General features: G+C 41.9%; 1 gene segment (V, D, J or C); it reads left to right on the forward strand.

Annotated features, from left to right (window-relative positions):
- The first annotated feature begins 1,701 nt into the window (after nt 1-1,701).
- On the forward strand, nt 1,702-8,468 carry LOC306667271 (immunoglobulin lambda variable 9-49-like). The segment is given in 2 exons: nt 1,702-1,768; nt 7,943-8,468.
- The last annotated feature ends 6,949 nt before the right edge of the window (nt 8,469-15,417 follow it).

Below are 15,417 nucleotides of genomic sequence, written 5' to 3' on the forward strand. Positions count from 1 at the left end.
GAGCTGCAGCCTGAGGATAAGTTGATAATTACATAGTACGTGGAATGAAAGTTCTAAGATTTACTCAGTGCTATTAATCCACGTGGAAAGGAGAGATAGCCCTACTCCTTGTTATACATGGTGCTAAAAGTCACAAATCATAATATCGAATTCATGACATATGTTCACAGGACATTCCTAGTGGCTTTCTGATATACATAATAATGAAACCATAGTATAAATCATGTATAATTATAAATTACCCAAATGTGCTATGAAGAACCATATATGTGTAATGTAAAGGCACAACAAACCCCAACGTCATATGCTGGTGACTTGGGGTGATGTCTTAATACATTTTTAGTGAGTATGCAAAAATGTTTAAAAGTTCCCTTGGGAGGAGCAGTATGGTGAGCAGAACAATGGACCCCAAGACATGCACACCTCGATCCCTGTTAGGTTGTATGATAAAGTGATAATAAATTTCACGTGGAATTAATGTTACTTGTCAGCTCGCATTAAGCTCAGACATAATACTGGAATTTACCTGGAGACAATGGGAACATGAGGATTCTTAAAAGGGGAAGAGAAAGTGAGAATTGACCAGAGTGGTGTGATGTGAGAAGGTCTCCATTCAGCATTTCTGACTTTGAGGATGGAAGCAGTGACCTCCAGCCAAGGAATGAGAGTGATCCCTAGAATTTGGACAAAGCAAAAAGATGGTTTCTCCCTTGGAACCTCCAGAAGGGAGCACAACCCTGTCAACACCCTGAGGTTAGCCCAGTGAGATCCACGTCATCTTCTGGCATCTGTAAATGTAAGCTAAGTAATTTGTGTGGTTCATGCCTCCTAATTTATAGTCATTTATAAATATAGATATGTGTCCCAATTTTCCTTAATCCAGTGGCCCAGTGTTTCTGGTAAATATCATTCATTTGATCAGTCATCTAAACTCTGGAACTTGGGCAAACTTCTTACCCACTTCAGTCAACTTCCACTCCGGAAAAATGTTGACGTTTGAACACTTAGAGAAGCACACAGACAAGTGCAGAAGGCAGGTTTTATTTAAAAATAGTAATACAGGCTTCTCCTGGGAGGGAGAAGGGGACCACAGCAGATGTTATGGTATCCCAAGAAGTGAGAGTGTCTTGCATCTTTTATATATTTTAGATTTTCTTTGTTCTCCTGGTCTCTTCCCACTTATCTCTCCTTTTTGCTTTCCGGACTGGGTCCAGGGGATACCCAGGAGATTCCAATGGAATGGACAATAGATGAGAAGCAGAAGGCAAGATTGAAGTGTTAAATAGATTGATCTAGGCAGGAAGCAGCCCAGGAGGCATTAATTAACAACTGTATGTTTGCAATATTTTGGGAGGGGTAGTAAAATCAATAATTTTTGTAATTAAGGGCTCTAGAGACGTTAACATTCCAATCTCCCAGGGGAGGTCTTCAAATTCCATTTTCTTGACCCAACCAGATTCCCTAGTACACTGATTACCTCTCTTTAATTCTTGGTTTACTAGGACCTGCTTCCTCCCAGTTCTGCCCATCAGGCAAATGAAAGCATCACCACACTCCAGGCTTTGTCTTGCATCATTCCAGGCCCAGAAGAAGGGCAGACAGTGAGAGGCAGTGAGCAGAGGCACATTTGCATGAGCTGCTCCTCCCTGAGGCCAGTGGGAAGGGATAAAAAAGGCTGGGGGCAGCCCACACCAGCTCTGGAGCTCAGGAAACTTGTTCAACATGGTCGGGACTCTTTTCCTCCTTTTCATGCTCGCTTACTGCCCAGGTAGGAGCAGACCTCTGTGCCCCAAGGCAGAACCCTATCCTGAGTCTGTTCTCACTGGCTCAGATCCCCTAACACCTGCACCCTGGCTCTGCCTTCCACTGTGATGTGTCTGTGTTTACAGGCTCCCTCTCCCAACCTGTGCTGACTCAGCCACCCTCTGCATCTGCCTCCCTGGGACAGTCAAACTAACCTGCACCCTCAGCAGTGGCTACAGTGGTTACAATGTGGACTGGTTCCAGCAAAGCCCAGGGAAGAGTCCCAGGTTTGTGATGCGAGTGGGCACTAGTAGCATTGTGGGATCCAAGGGGCGATGGGATCCCTGATCGCTTTTCAGGCTCAGGCTCTGGACTGGATCGGTACCTGACCATCCAGAACATCCAGGAACAGGATGAGAGTGTCTACCACTGTGGGGCAAACCATGGCAGTGGGAGCAACTACGTGTAGCCCACAGTGGACACAGGCAGAGGGGAAGTAAGACAAAAACAAGCAGGCTGATCTGCCCTGTTACCCTTTCACTTCCCAGTGTCCTGACTCACAGGTCAGGAGCCTCCTGACCCTCATTAATCATTCCTTCCAGGTATTTTGCAAATTTAATTCATATTGAATATCCCCCACATACAAAGATGTTCTTAGCAGTGTTTGAAATATTGAGTCTGTATTTGGACATGTGTGGTTGTTTCCATTCATGATTCTCCTGGTGGAATTTTAGAGATTGTAAAGCTGTTTACAGAAGTGTACAACATACAGTTCTTTTGTCACCATCTTCTGTTTCTTTTGTCCATATCCAAAAATTATGAGTATTCTCCACAGTGATGTGATCCGAATATTTCCCTTGAAATTTCAGACATTGACCCCAACTCATGGGGTAACATGTGCACACATGGTCCACCTGGTCTTCACCCCCTTGCTATCTTCCACCACTTACATGTGCACAGGGCTCTCAGGGTGTTTGTTGCTAACTGTTAGAGAGAGAAAATACCATAAAGAGAGAGAACTAATGCAACACCCAGGATGGGGATTCTGAGCCTACTCTGTAACTGAGTCAGCTTTGGGAGTTGTCCCTTTGTTGTTCATACAGTGACTTTATTTCATGAGCAGGTAAAATCACTCTACAACTTGTTATACTTCTAGTTCCCTGGATCAAGGTCAGATCTCGCAGGTTAGTACTGACTTTGCTTGAGCCAACAATCATGTTCAGAATTTCCAGATAAAATACACTGAGTGTCATTTTACCACAACTTAAGGAGTCCAATAAACACCTCAGGTTTGCAAACTGATAAAAATTAGTCAAAGAACAAAATGAAAACTCTGTTCTTTCAAAGATTACAGCCTTATTCTAAAGCCTACAAATCATATCAAGTCAATTAAGAGATAGGGCTACTTCAAAGAGTTCACAGACTTGAAGCATCCTTATACTCAGAATGAATCACTCTGCTGCTAGTTTTACATAGGATTACCCAGCATAGAAGTTCACTCAAGAAATGAGAATCCAGAGTAGTTATTGAATCTTTTTCTCTTAATCAACATAACTCCGTTAAATTCAACTCAATCTCCAGCCCCCTCAAGTCCATTAAGATAAGGAGATTATTCTGATAGAATGCTCACAAAGTTCCACATTTCTAGGCATCTACTGGGTCTTTCTCATATGCTCATTCTCCTGTATTACACTATCTGCAGACAGACCATGAATCAATTCCTGAGCATAGACTCAGATGTGGTCCCTGTGGAAATTCCTGGGACAAGGAATTTACCCAACAGGGGCCAGGACAAAGGCCAAACTTCTCATTCCATAATGTTAAGTTTCCATGCACACACAATAATTCTGATTAAAGTACATTTCACTACTTATGACAGGACATGAGTCTTGCTCTGAATGGCTATCAAGGTCCCAGGTCTGGGAAGTTCCACCAGGCTGGAATGAAGATGGGAAGGATGACTAGGAGTGGCCCCACAGAGTTGGTTTTAGGGTGGAATTCTCTATCACTGCTCAGAGGAGGCCAGGGGTTGAACAAATAATGCATGTGTTAATATGTGCTCAGACATAGAGTCATGTTCAATTTAACTTCCTCATTATCTCTTATTCCTACACAAAGAATTCAAGACTTATAGAAATCCATAAGACAATAACACTTGATTTGGATACTGACTGAAATATAGAGTTTTGAACTGGAAAGTCAATATCAGATCATGTACTTTACTATCTGGTATAACCCAGGGAGATTGAGGTGATGTTTAAACCTACTTACCTGAGGAAGAACTAAATTCTCCTTAACAAAATTTTCAAGTTAGACATCATAGCAAGTAGTCCTTCAGGATATCAGGTGAGACACTTCCTGAAGTTGTTCATGATTGAAGTCATGTTCTATTCAAATTTCATATGCATTGAATGCATATTAGTTATTGATTCTGGATAAATGATTACAAAGTGATACTCATCTCTTTCAATGTTAGAATATTAAATAGTTAAAATGATGGCAAAATATGCAAGAGTCAGCATCAAGTGTACATTTTTACAACCAAATATGAAAATGTAGGTAGTATTGTATCCTTATTATTTGCTGTGAATTTCCATGTTTAAATTTTAATTATGGAAATATTGGCAAAAGTGGTTAAACTTTTAGGTTTAGAATTTCCTCAAATGGCATTACTGTGAAAGGAAATGTCCACCCAACTCATGGTAAGGATTTTCTAATAGGTGATTTGGATCCTGGTCATAAGTGAAGATAATGAGGTAGGGCAGAAGGACCAGAAGGAGTCAGACAAAGTGACCCTGTGGTCCAGGAAAGGAATCCTGCTTCAAAATCGAATCTACCTGTGGTTTTTTGTAAAGGATATAGGAGTAGGAGTTGAGGCAGGATGGCTGGGAAGAAGCTCAAAGAGGTTTTGAATGGGAAATGTTTATTTTATCTTGATGTAGAAAAGTATCTACAGGAGTTTATTTAGGTAGAAAAATGCTGTTACCATAACATTTATGTGAATTCGCCCACTGAATACCATGTATGTAATATAAAGAGAAGATAAAGAAGAAAGGAGGTAGAGAAAAGGTCCCAGGGACTCTGCTTGACTCAGGTGAGCCTTGGCACCTGGAGCAGAAGGGAATTACACAGTGATGGGTGGTTATGGACAGTGTGTGGACATGTTCAGAGCCCGATATCCTGTGGGAGGAAAAGTGCCCTCCAGTCAGAAGTGGACTCCAGATGCTCTGGGTGAGCATGGTCAGGAAGATGTCAGCCACGTGAGGACAATTCAACTTGACTATGGGAACTAAGTTTGTTCAGAAAAGAAATTTTGTTTTATTTTGCCATTTCTGTATATACAGAGCCCAGAACACAGCCTGACAAAAAAGAAAAAACTGTGCGTATCCAGATTGACCCTGTGAATTCTTCAGAAAAGGAAACCCAGAGAGAAACATAAAACTCAAGCAAAGATCATGACTGATGCTCATTTCTAGACATTTAATGTTGAGGTTCTAAACTTTTTCAAGAGGTAGTGTCAAATGAGAAATTTGACCTTAGGTCTAGGAAAGAAGTGAGGAACATGGCCTTGAGTGTGGGGAAGGTGACCAGTAGGATGGACTGGATTCCATGGGTTTACATGAGGACAGTGCAGAAGCTCATCATGGAGCTCCATGTTTTGAGTAAAGAAACCACAGGAGGAGGTGGATGGTGGTAAAAATGTTGAGCCCAGAAAATGAAGTCCATGAGTGAATGCACTGCAGAGCAGGGTGAGTTTATGAATATCTAGCAACATTTATATTAACTATGAACCAGTGAGGTATTCATTAACAAAATGTCAAATCCAGATGTCAAAATTCATCATGTGACTCCCCAAGAAGTGCAACAGTTAAGACCTCAATCCACAATCCCACAGATGACTCTGGTGGGAGAACTCGTGCATGTAGAATGAAGGGATTTTGAGCTGGTTGTCAACAGAATAAGTACTTTTGCACTGAATGAAGTGCATAAAGGGAGGAAATAATTGATTAGCAGAAAATGTATGTGCTGAACTGGAATTCATTCTGTACAATGTGGCCTGGGAAGACCCAGCAGCTATAACCCTTCCATTCCCTTGTGCTTCTTTCAGTTTATTAAATACTAAAACCATTATATTTGCAAAAATATAGATCAAAGAATACATCAGTTTATATTACTAGCTGGAATCCAACTATCGATTCAGAATAGGTGAAACATCATGTATGTGTGCTTATTCTGAATTATTTCTCAACAAAATGATATCATTTTTACAGTATCTTCATTGAGTTGCTACCATTTTGTATTTTCCTCCTAAAGACAGACACTTCTTGAAGTGGCAAAATACAGTATTTACACTTAATGAATTGGTAGCAAATTATCTAGAACTCAAACTATACTTGTGTGTATAGGGGCAGTTACCTGGTGAATTGCAGGTACCAGCTGGGCTCTCAAGTTTCTGGGCCAAGGGAATCTATGTACCCTTTGTGTAAACTCATGTCCCACAAATGATGGATGCAGGAGATGGGAAGCAAACCTCAGATCAGCAAGTTTTCCTTTATTCTGCAGTGAAGTCCATCTATCAGGATGGGAGGGCCCATTTTTTTTTTATGGAGCTGACCCCCGAGTTACGGAAGGGGTCTGGGTTTATAGTCTCATTAGAGACTGCAGACATGCAGTTTGGACAGTCAGGGGCTAGTTGTACAGGTTAGAACTCTAACTTAGGAAGGTAGTTGTAAAAAGGTTGAAACTCATCATGTGGAGAGAGAGGAATCCAGATCCTGAAGGATGAGGACTCAAATACTGCCCATTGCTTTTGTTTCCCTGGGATCCATTGTTTCCTGGAGTTTCAATATTTGCTGTGCCTCCATTTAGGACTAATTTGTGAAAGGGAAGGTCAAAGTTTAGGGCCTAGCATTCAATATTTGCTCTTTTCTCTTAGGGTCCGTCATTATTGGGAAAGGTTGTATTGGGAGAAGTTTAATGTTTGGCTAATTTCCTCTCCCTCCTCCCAAGACACACTGTCCCTCCATTTATCTTGGAGAGCTGTCTTGTAGGAATATTACTTTCCATAATCCTTCACTTTGACCTTTTGTGGAACTGCCCTGTTGTCCCTGCACAGCTGCTCAGAAAGGATGATTCACTCAAAGGAGCCCTGGTTTGAGTGCTAGGCACTGAGCACACAGATGGAAATTCTAGAAGAGACCCCGAGTAAAGGCCTCGGCATCATCTTGCAGGTAATTCCTCCCAGGTAACCCCAAGGGACATCCTCTGAATCTGCAGTGTGAGCTGAGCTCCAGCACCATGGTTCAGGGAGGGGCTGGAGCCGTCATGATAGAAACACATTTTCATGAACAGGCCCTCCTCTCAAGAGGATGGGAAAGAAAAGGAGACCTGGGGCTCCCCAGCTCCACTGTGAGGTTCTGGGGGCTCTGTCCACCATGACTTGGTCTCCTCTACTCCTGCTTCTCCTATTTCACTGCTCAGGTACAGACATGCCTCATCGTATTCAGTCAGTTTCTCTGTTAGAGTTTCATTCCTCTGGTTCAGACTCAACAACAGCTCAGATGTGGTCTCTGCGCCCCACAATCTTATTCCTGTAGATTTGTTAAAAAGGCAGAGCAAGGACCCAAGAGAAAACTAAACTTATACGTATAATCTTCAGGAGACACCACGGAGCATATTTTTGGGACCCTTGAAGTATGTTCTCCATGGAGATGTCCCCAGATGACTCCACATCTGAACAGAGGTGGGCAGATGAGTTGAACCCTCTGTCACTTATGTGGGCCCAGCAACTCTGACTTTGGCAAAGCCCCAGCACCTGCTTCCTCCCAGTTCTGCCCATCAGGCAAATGAAAGCATCACCACATTCCAAGCTTTGTCTGCATCACTCCAGGCCCAGAAGAAGGGCAGACAGTGAGAGGCAGTGAGCAGAGGCACATTTGCATGAGCTGCTCCTCCCTGAGGCCAGTGGGAAGGGATAAGAAAGGCTGGGGGCAGCCCACACCAGCTCTGGAGCTCAGGAAACTTGTCCAACATGGTCGGGACTCTTTTCCTCCTTTTCTATGCTCACTTACTGTCCAGGTAAGAACAGATCTCTGTGCCCCAAGGCAGAACCCTACCCTGAGTCTGTCCTCACTGGCTCATATTCCCAAACACCTGCACCCTGGCTCTGCCTTCCACTGTGATGTGTCTGTGTTTACAGGCTCCCTCTCCCAACCTGTGCTGACTCAGCCACCCTCTGCATCTGCCTCCCTGGGACAAACAGTCAAACTAACCTGCACCCTCAGCAGTGGCTACAATAATTATGCAGTGGACTGGTTCCAGCAAAGCCCAGGGAAGAGTCCCAGGTTTGTGATGCGAGTGGGCACTAGTGGCATAGTGGGATCCAAGGGCGATGGGATCCCTGATCGCTTCTCAGGCTCAGGCTCTGGCCTGGATCGGTACCTGACCATCCAGAACATCCAGGAACAGGATGAGGGTATCTACCACTGTGGAGCAGACCATGGCAGTGGGAGCAACTTCGTGTAGCCCACAGTGACACAGGCAGAGGGGAAGTAAGACAAAAACCAGCAGGATGATCTGACCTGGTACCCTTTCACTTCCCAGTGTCCTGACTCACAGGTCAAAAGGAGCCTCCTGACCCTCATTAATAATTCCTGCCAGGTATTTTGCAAATTTAGTTCACATTGACTATCCCCCACATACAAAGATGTTCTTAGCAGTGTTTGAAATATCGAATCTCTATTTGGACATGTGTGGTTGTTCCCAGTCATAAATCTCCTGACAGAATTCTATTTTCAAGATTCTAAAGCTGTTTACAGAGATGTACTTCATAGAGTTCTTTTGTTTCCATCATCTGTTTCTTTTGTCCATATCCAAAAAGTATGAGTGACGTAGTCTGAATATTTCCCTTGAAATTTCAGACCTTGACCCCAACTCTCGGGGTAACATGTGCACACACCCACCTTGCCACCTTCCTCCACTTACATGTGCACAGGGCTCTGAAGGAGTTTATTCCTATTAGAGAGAGACAGAGATAGAAGAGAGAAGTGATGCAACACGCAGGATAGGATTCCAGACCCTGCTCTGTAACTGAGGTGGCTTTGGTAGTTACCCCATTGCTATCCAGACAGTGAATTTAATCATGTGCAGGTTAAGCACTCTGGTGATTATGTTGCTAATTACTCAGCTAATTATGTTACTGGATCAAGGGCATATCTCACATGTTGATACTGACTTTGCTTCTGACACCTGACAGTCATGTTCAGGGGTTCCAGATAAACCATACTGAGTGTCAATTCGCCACAACTTGAGGAGTCTCCATGAACACCTCAGGTTTGTTCACTGATAAAAATTAGTCACAGAAAAAAAATGAAAGCTCTGTTCTTTAGAAGATTGTAGTCTTATTATAAAGAATGCATATCACAAGTCAGTTACAGAGACAGAGAGTATAAAGCAGTCTTAAGATCCTCAGTACACTTCACTCTAATGAAAGTTGATATAGGATTGTCTGGCATGGAAGATCATTCAGGACATGAGAATACAGAGTAGTTATTGGATTTTTCTTCCTTAAACACATCAACATAATTCTATTGAATTAAACTCAATCTCCAGCCCCCTCACATTCATGAAGATTAAGAGATTATTCTGCATGAAGATGAGGAGATTATTCTGATAGAATTCAAACTCCAAATTACTACTTGCTCTTTCTAGTATAATCATCCTGCTTCCTTAAGCCATCTAGGACAGAGCATGAATCACAATAAAAATGAACCAAAGACTGAAAAAACACTTCTCTAAAGAAGACACATAAGTCAGGTATGGTGGTAGACACCTGCAATTCCAGGGGCAGGAAGATCATGAGTTTATAGTCAGCCTCAGCAACTGAATGAGGACCTAACTGAAATGAGACCCTGTCTCACAATAGAAAAACAGAACAGGTCTGTGGATGTGTCTCAGTGTTTAAGCACCTCTGGGTTCAATACCTGGTTAACAAAAAAAAAAAAAAAAAAGGAAAGCATAAAAAGCCTACAGATGTGTGAAAAAAATGCTCAGCATCATGAACCATCAGGGAAATGCATATTAAAACAGAACTATCACCTCACAACTTTTAGATAGATTACTACAATAAATAAATAATAATTGCTGTCAAGGCTGTTGGGGGAAAGGTGTACTTATGCTTGATTGGTAAGACTACAAATTAATACAATCACTTTGGAAAGCACTATGGAGATTTCTTGAAAGAAATGGAACCACCATACTACTCAGCTATTCCACTTGTGGACATTTATCCAAAAAAACACAAAAATCAGCATACCATAGTGTTGTATGCATACACAGTGTTAATAACAATGCAATTCACAATAGCCAAGCTGTGGAATGAGCCTTGGTGCCTGTCAACAGATGAGTGGATAAAGAAAATGTGGTATATACAAAATGGAGATTTGTATAAGTAAAAGAAGAAAGAAATTGTCATTTGCTGGTAAATGGATTGAACTGGAAAACATCATACTAAGTGAAACAAACCCGATTCAGGAGGCTAAGGATTGAATGTTTTCTCTCACTTACAGAAACCAGAAATAAATAAGGGAAAAAACAGGGGACTCATGAAAATAGAAGGGAGAATAGTGGAGTAAGGAAGAGGGTTGAGGGAGAGGGAGAAGGGGTGGGAAAGGAGAGGAAAAATGGAATAAAATTAAATCATTCCATGTGCATGATATATTGTAATTAATTACACTTTTATGTATAAGTATAATGCACCAATTAAAAACAATAAATAAATTGAAGGATGAATATTGTAGAGGGAAGAATAAGGGGAATGGAGAAGGGGAGGGAAAGGGAGTACTAGGGATTGGAATGGAGCAAATTACATCTATATGCATTTAGAATATGTCCTAATGAATCCCACTATTATGATTAACTATAATACACTAATAAAAACAAAAGAAAATATGATATAAACAAAAACCCATAACTTTAATTAAGCTAGCACCATCTAGGTGATATATAAATAATATTAATGTCTGGTACGATGAAATTTTTTAGTGGTAGAGATACATATTGGTGAGATGTAAAAAAAAAGTGAAACACTTCTACAGCATTGGAAAGCATGTCAATTACAAGCTATTTTAGAAAACAGTACAGATAGTACTTAAAAAATAACAATAGAACCGTTATGTGGTACATGAATCCCAGTAACATAAAAAATACATAATATATAAGAATATATGTAAACATATTGTTATATATCATTATATATTAGTGTATGTACATAATATAGATTTACATATACGTATATATAATGATCAATACATATGAAGATATATATAAACACATACACACACACACACATATGGATATATACATCTTTACCTAGATTTTTTATTTCTGTTTCCAATATACTGAGTGTTTATTTTAGAGCAAATTTCGAATTCCTTCTCTCAATGTAAATAGCCCCCATAGTAATCCAGTCTGAGTATAAATCATATTTTTCTTAGTACCCTATTTGGAATGATTGAACGTAACAATATTAAAATATCTGGCTCATTTGGGGTTTAAGCACGGTTTGAGACCAGAAAGTTTTGGTCTCATGCGGGGTGTCCATGCACATGCATAGACCATACCCGGTCTCAGAGTATCTAGATAACAGGGAGAGATTTGGGGAAAGTTCTGTCTGCACTTGTGAGGCACAGAAGACAGGACTCAGGGATGACCTCCACCACCACAGCCTGATCTCCTCTCTTCCTTGCCCTCTTCACTTGTACAGGTAACTGTATACAGGGCAGGGTAAAGGACCTGGAAAGACCATGGAAACCATGATTTTTCCTCCTCATTTATAGACTCCGAATCGATCTCTCTGAGTCTTGCCCATTCCAGGGTCCTGTGCTCATCCTTTACTATCCCAAACACCCTCAGAGTCTGGAGCACCAGAACAGAGGGTCACCATCTCCTGCCCTGGAGGCAGCACTAAAATTGGTGGCTATGATATCCCCTGGTCCCAACAGCTCCCAGGAAGAAAACAAGCCCCCAAAACTCCTAATCTTATGCTGATTACATTAAACACTCATAAATTCCGGACCACTTGTTTGACTCCAAGCCTGGCAACTCTGACTCCCTGACCATCACTGGCTCCCCCATGAAAGCTGACTGTCAGTCCTATGACAGTATCCTCAGTGCTCCCACAGTGCTCCAGGTCCACAGGGAAGTAAGACAAGAAGCCTTCCTCATCAGCAGGAGGTGATGCTGCTACTCAGGTCAGTTCTGAGACTTTGCCACCATGGGCCTAGGTACATCCTGGGATACTTGTTAGGATGAGGTGCCTCCTCACGCCATTTTATAATAGTCACTCACAATAGTCATGATTAAGGGGTCTGCAAGAAAACAAGTTCTGATCTCCATTCACTTGGAGCACAGAATACCTCAGCAATAAAGTTCACTGGCAGAGGTGACTGGGCCAGTCATGGTTATCTCAGAGTCACTCTGATGATGAGATTGCTGCATCTCCACTATACTTTGCCTGTATCCAGGAGATTCGGAACTGTATTCTTCTGTTATTAGTCTTCACTCGGGAATCTCTGAAATTTTTTCTCGCAATCATTTATATAATTCTTATTGAGGATAATAGACATACAATAAACCACAAATATGTAAGTGCCCCACTTCCTATGTTTGAGATATTTTACACACATTTGAGAACCTCAAATCAGTCACTGACACCATCACTGACCCCAAAATCCTTCTTATTCTCCTTGGGAATCTCTCTCCATCCAGGCCAATACCACCATCCAGGTAAGTAACTTCCCCTCTAAGTAACTTCAGATAAGTTTTATTTCCTAGAATTTATAGTCAGAATCATACAGTATATTGTACTTTCTTGTCTGGATGACTTCTTTTCACTCTGAAGAGTCCTTTGGAGACCTTTACCCTGTATTGAATTGCATGTGATCCTACAAAGGACATGTTGAACTTTGTGGTGCATGATCACTTCTGCCTGTAGGGCCCTTCTCCTATAATGCATGTGTACTAAAATTCTATTCAATGGCTCCATCACAATAGATGTAATCTATCAGTAATTTAGCCTGGATCACATTCACTGTACATCTGATATAAAACACAATATATTTTCCTGGATTCCTAAAAGTACTGAAATCTCTGAGCACTGTTTCTTTTGTCTCTGAAGTGTGCTCAGCACTGCTTGCATCTTTTTAAAACTTTAAATAACCTTGAATAAGTAATAGTATGCTAAGTTAGAGTTCACTAAAAATGCCCCACCTCCTACATCCTCTCTGTGACACTCTTGTTTTCTACATGGACAGGGTCCCTTACCTCCAGCACTCTCCCAAAGTCCATCTGATATGAGCAGCATCCAAGAGAGAATAGGGGCAGCCATGTGGGTGTACATCAACAGTTGAAAGTAGAAAGGAACTCAGGGCAGGGACCAGTGGGGACAGGGTACAGTTCCAAGTTGTGCCCAGGACTACAGCTATGCTTTCCCCATGGGAACCATTTGTAGATTGTCTTATCTGTAGATTTCCAAATCAGTTCTGAGGTTCAGTGGGTTGGGTAAATGAAGAGTGGCTTTAATGAATATGTTCCTCCCCGTGGGATAACACTTGAGGTTCCCAGTGGTTGGTGATAATGCTCCATGTGAGGAACACTCCATTTTCCAAGAAGACATACTGGCCATGTAAACGGATGGCAAAAAACACCAAGATCTGCACAACTGAGACACTTCCCCTAATACCACAACCAGTGTGATGTTACTCAGTTCCTTGAACTTGAGCTGATGAGGGATTAGAAATAAGAAATAATAGAAATAAAGACAAAGACTCAACTAATATATTAATAGTGTGGCCTTGTGGGTGAATCAACCTCGGTGGGGTCTGATCTCTAACAAAAGGGACTGTGTGGTTTGTTTTACTGGCAAAAACATCAAAAGACGTATTGTGAGAAAAATTTCTTCAAGGTAAAGAAAATTGAAGTCAAGCGGGAACAGGCTAATTAGAGCTTATCTACTTGTCTGACATCTTCTCTGGCTCCAGACAGCTGGAACCTCAAAGCTATCGAGTATACCCATATTTCTTCCACCCCCTGGCAGCAGGCATCTGAATTCAAGCTATTGAACCCATGGATTCCATGCCAGGCATGAAATCTGCCCCATTAACAGTGGCCAACTGTAAATGGGCGTGACTTGCAGCACAGTCACACTGAAAGAGTCCCTGGAGCTGTAGTCTCACTGACCAAGGCTATAGAATTCAAAGCAATGATTGATTTGATGCTCCCAGCACCTCTTATCTGTCTACCCAGTGTCATGAAACATAGCAAGACTGAAGCAGCCATGACAGAAAACACATTTATCAACAATATCAAGCACTCTGGAGTGCCACATCACCCCGCACTGGGCAGGAGCATGTCATTCCCCCCACTTTTGCCAAAGGAAATTCAGGACATTCAGAGTAGTAGGACTGTCTCATTACCTGGATGGAGACCGGAAGTATAATGGACAGATGCCTGGTCAATATGCAACAAAGAAGGACTCCCATCAGGGTGTGGCCTGAGTAAGGAGGGAACTGGCTACATGCACTGGGAGTTCCCGGGACAGCCATCAGCTGTGAGACAAGGTCAGGTGTGTGTTCTTACCTCGTCTCTGATGTGAACTACAGGCAAGAGAGCCAGTCTAGGGAAGCTTTAAGTCCTGCCCCAAAGAACAACTTGAGAGTGTCTGTGTGAACTCAATGAGGAGGTTCAATGGTATGGATACACAAAGAACCCATACATCCTACAACTAGGACTGTGGCATTGCAGTTGGTTCCAGTGATTTGTGCTTGGCAAACATTGTTGTGTTGGACAGATTTCAAAGTGTCAACTTCAAAGTTGACACAGTCCTCTATATCAGCACAGTGCACAGATTATGTACTATTTCCCAATATCCAGGTCTATTTCACTAGCAGATAGAATTCTGCATCTCCTTGAAGTTGGCCTTGCTCTACTACCCTGCACTGGTCCATAATGTAATCAGAGGTGGCCTGTGTGACTCCTGGACAACAGGATGAAGAAGACAGTTCTTGCATTGCAATCACCTCAGTGAGGATTATCCCAGCAGAGCCCCTTTATTGTCTTCATGAAGGAAATGAACACAAGCACATTGAGAATACCACCCATCACATGTAACAGACAAGCCTGAGAGTATGAATTTAGCCTAGTGATTTTAATTCACTCATTTGTGGTTATTTGTTACCCAATATCACACGGATCATCCAACCTGCTACAATGTGAATTTTCTAAAATTATGCATCTTCAACCCCAGTAGATATTGCCAAAATATGTTTGCCAGCAAGTGGACAATTCAGTGTAAGATTCCACTTATTGTTCAGTGGGTGGGTCTGCTGGATTGATTCAGACGTGTACACAGGACACAAGTCAGACAGCTGGAACTGCTGATCCTGCTCTAGAGTATGGGCAGTGTCCCCCTTGATGTGAGAGTTTTCTCACACTGCTACCCCCACTGAACCCACATGAAACTAGGCACATTGTTCTCAAGTGAACATTATTTCCCAGAATAGATCATATATTATTAGGTCACAAATCCTACAAAGGCCAAAGTCCTATCAAGCTTAACAAGAGGAAATGCTTCCTAACTCCTAATCTGAAGCCAGTTGTCCTCTCCCAGTAGAGTGA

Source organism: Sciurus vulgaris (genome assembly GCF_902686455.1).
Source record: "Sciurus vulgaris genome assembly, chromosome: 8".
Classification (NCBI taxonomy): Eukaryota; Metazoa; Chordata; class Mammalia; order Rodentia; family Sciuridae; genus Sciurus; species Sciurus vulgaris.